We start from the raw sequence: 4,388 nt of genomic DNA, 5'->3' as shown, positions 1-4,388 counted from the left end.
AGCTCTCTGTATATGGACATTTTGGACTCGTCTGCCATGTAGCTAGAACTCTGTATATGGAAATGTTGCATTGCTCTACCATGTAGCTAGCTCTCTGTACATTGGTATGTTGGACCAATCTGCAATGTAGGTAGCTCTCTGTATATGAAGATATTGAACTTGTCTGCCATGTAGTTAGCCCTATAAATATACCCATGTTGGACTCCTCTACCACGTAGATAGCTCTCAGTATATGAAGTGTTGTACTCATCTGCCATGTAGCTAGAACTCTGTATATGGAAATGTTGCACTACTCTGCCATGTAGCTCACACTCTGTATATGGACATTTTGGACACATCTGCCATGTAGCTAGCTCTCTCTGCATGGATATGTTGGATGATCTACCACATAGGTAGCTCTCTGTATACGAACATATTGGACATGTCTGCCATGTAGCTAGCTCTTTGTATATGGACATGTTGGAGTCATCAGCCATGTAGCCAGCTCTCTCTGTAAGAACATGTTGGACTCATCTGCCTTGTGGCTAGTCCTCTATATATACACATGTTGAATTCATCTGCCATTAAGTTAATACTGTTTATATGGACATGTTGTACTACTCTGCCAGGAAGCTAGCTCTCATTATATGTAAACTTTGGACTCATCTGTCATGTAGCTAGAAATTTGAATACGGAAATGTTGCACAACTCTGCCATTTAGGTAGCTGTCTGTATATAGACATGTTGGACGCATCTACATTGTAGCTAGCTGTCTCAGTATGAACCTGTTGGACTTATCTGCCTTGTAGCTATTCCTCTATATATACACATGTTGGACGCATCTGCCATGTAGCTAACTCTCAGGATATGGACATGTTGAACTCATTTGCCATGTAGCCAGTATGCTGTATATGAACATGTTGGACTACTCTCCCATGTATCTATCTCTTGGTATATGGACATGTTGGACTTATCAGGCATGTAGCCAGCTGTCTCTTTATGAACATGTTGGACTGATCTGCCATGTATGTAGCTCTCTATATATGAATATATTGGAATTCTCTGCCATGTAGCTAGCTCTCAGTATATGGACATGTTGGACTAATCAGCAATGTAACCAGATGTCTGTGTATGAACATGTTGGACTCATCTGCCTTGTTGCTAATACTCTAAATATACACATGTAGGACTCTCCAGCCATATAGCTAACTCTCAGTAAATGGATATCTGGGACTCATCAGCCATGTACCTAGTACTCTGTATATGGACATGTTGGACTACTGTGACATGTAGCTAGCTCTCAGTATATGGACATCTTGGACTCATCTGCTATGTAGCTGGAACTCAGTATATGGAAATGTTGCACTACTTTGCCATGAAGATAGCGCTCTGTATATGGACATTGTGGACTTGTCTTCTATGAAACTAGTTCTCTGTGTATGGAAATGTTGGACTGATCTGACATGTAGGTAGCTCTCTATATATGGACTAGTTTGACTCATCAGACATGTACCCAGCTCTCTCTTTATGAATATTTTGTACTCATCTGCCTTGTTCCTAGCCCTTTATATATATACAGTTTGGACTGATGTGCCATGTAACTTAATCTCAGTATATGGACATGTTGGACTCATCTGCCATGCAGCTAGCTCTCTGTATATGGACATATTGGACTCATCTGCCATGTAGCTACCACTCTGTGCATGGATATGTTGCACTGATCTCCCCTGTAGTTAGCTCTCTCTGTATGAACATATTGGACTTGTCTACCATGTAGCTAGTTATCTGTATATGGACGTATTGGATTCATCGGCAAAGTAGCCAGCTCTCTCTGTATGGGCATGTTGGACTCTTCTGCCTTATAGCTAGTTCTCTCTATATACACATGTTGGACTCAACTTCCATGTAGCTAACTCTCAGTATATGGACATGTTGGACTCATGTGCCATGTTGTTAGTAATCTGTATATGGGTATGTTGGACTAGTCTGCCCTGTTGCCAGATCTCAGTATATGGACACGTTGGACTCATCTGCCATGTAGCTAGAACTCTGTATATGGAAATGTTGCACTACTCTGCTATGTAGCTAACTTTCTATATATGCACATTTTGGACTCGTCTGCCATGTAGCTAGCTCTCTGTGCATGGATATGTTGGACTGATCTGCCATGTAGGTAGCTCTTTACATGAACATACTGGAATTGCCTGACATGTAGGTAGCTCTCAGTATATGGACATGTTGGACTCATCAGCCATGTAGTCACCTCTCTCTGTATGAATATATTGGACTCATCTGCCTTGTAGCTAGTCCTCTATATATACACATGTTGGACTCATATGTCGTGTATCTAATTCTCAGTGTACTGATATGTTGGACTGGTCTGCCATGTAGCTAATACTCTGTATAGGGACATGTAGGACTACTTTGTCATGTAGCTAGCACCCTGTATATGGACACGTTGGGCTCATCTGCTATGTAGCTACAACACTGTATATGGAAATGTTGCACAACTCTGCCATATAGCTAGCTCTCTGTATATGGACATTTTAGACTAGTATGCCATATAAATAGCTCTCTGTGAATCGATATGTTGGACTGATCTGCCATGTAGGTAGCTCTCTGTACATGAACATATTGGACTTGTCTGCCATGTAGCTAGCTCTCTGTAGATGGACATTTTGCACTCGTCTGCTATGTATCTAGCTCTCTTTTCATAGAAATGTTGGACTAATCTGCCATCTAGTTAGCTTTCTATATATGTCCATATATAGTACTCTGTATATGGATATGTTGGACTACTCTGCCCTGTTGCCAGATCTCAGTATATGGACACGTTGGACTCATCTTCCATGTAGTTATAACTCTGTATATGAAAAAGTTGCACTATTCTGCTATGTAGCTAGCTCTCTCTATATGGACATTTTGGACTCATCTGCCATGTAGCTAGATCTCTGTGCATGGATATGTTAGAATGATCTGCCATGTAGTTAGCTCTCTGTATATGAACATACTGGAATTGCTGACATGTAGCTAGCTCTCAGTATATGGACATGTTGGACTCATCAGCCATGTAGTCACCTCTCTCTGTATGAACATATTGGAGTCATCTGCCTTGTAGCTATTCCTCTATAAATACACATGTTGGACTCATATGTCGTGTAGCTAAGTCTCAGTGTACAGACATTTTAGAATCATCTGATATGTAACTAGTACTCTGTATAGAGACATGTACGACTACTCTGTCATGTAGCTAGCTCTCTGTATATGGACATTTTAGACTAGTCTGCCATGTAGCTACCTCTCTGTGCATGGATATGTTGGACTGATATGCCATGTAGCTAGCTCTCTGTATAGGACATTTTGGACTCGTGTGCCATGGAGCTAGATCTCTGTGCATGTATATATTGGAATGATCTGCAATGTGGGTAGCTTTCTATATATGCACATATTGGAATGTCTGACATGTAGCTAGCTCTCTGTATATGGACATGTTTGACTCATCAGCCATACTGCCAGCTCTCTATGTATGAACATCTTAGATTCATCTGCCTTTTAGCTAGCCCTCTAGATACACACATGTTGGACTCATCTGCCATGTAGGTAGTACTCTTTATAGGGACATTTTGGACTACTCTGTCATGTAGGTAGTACTCTTTATAGGGACATTTTGGACTCACCTGACATGTAGCTAGAACTCTGTATATGGAAATGTTGCACTACTCTGCCATGTAGCTAGCTCTCTGTATATGGACATTTTGAACTCGTCTGCCATGGAGGTAGGTCTCTGTGCATGGATATGTTGGAATGATCTGCAATGTGGGTAGCTCCCTGTATATGAACATATTGGAATTGTCTGCCATGTAGCTAGCTCTCAGTACATGGATATGTTGGACTGATTAGCTTTGTAGGCTTCTCTCTGTGTATGAACATGTTGGACTCATCTGCCTGTTAGCTAGTACTCTCTATATACAGATGTTGGACTCATCTGGCATGTAGCAAACTGTCAGTTTATGGACATGTTGGACTCATCAGACATGCAGCCAGCTCTCTCTGTATAAACATGATGGACTCATCTGCCTTGTAGTTTGTCCTGTATATATACACATGTTGGACTCACCTGCCATGTACTAACTGTCAGTTTTTGGACATGTTGGACTCTTCTGCCATGTAGCTAGTACTCTGTATATGGACATGATGGAAAACTGTGCCATGTTGTTAGCTCTCAATATATGGACATGTTGGACTCATCTTCCATGTAGCTAGAACTCTGTATATGGGAATGTTGCACTACTCTGCCATGTAGCTAATTCTCTTTATATGGACAATTTGGATTCGTCTGCCATGTAGCTGGCTCTCTGTGCATGCGTATGATGGACTGATCTGCCATGTACGTAGTTCTCTCTCTCTCT

Source organism: Chrysochloris asiatica, unplaced genomic scaffold (genome assembly GCF_000296735.1).
Source record: "Chrysochloris asiatica unplaced genomic scaffold, ChrAsi1.0 scaffold00408, whole genome shotgun sequence".
Classification (NCBI taxonomy): Eukaryota; Metazoa; Chordata; class Mammalia; order Afrosoricida; family Chrysochloridae; genus Chrysochloris; species Chrysochloris asiatica.
Note: the sequence above shows the minus strand (reverse complement) of the source record.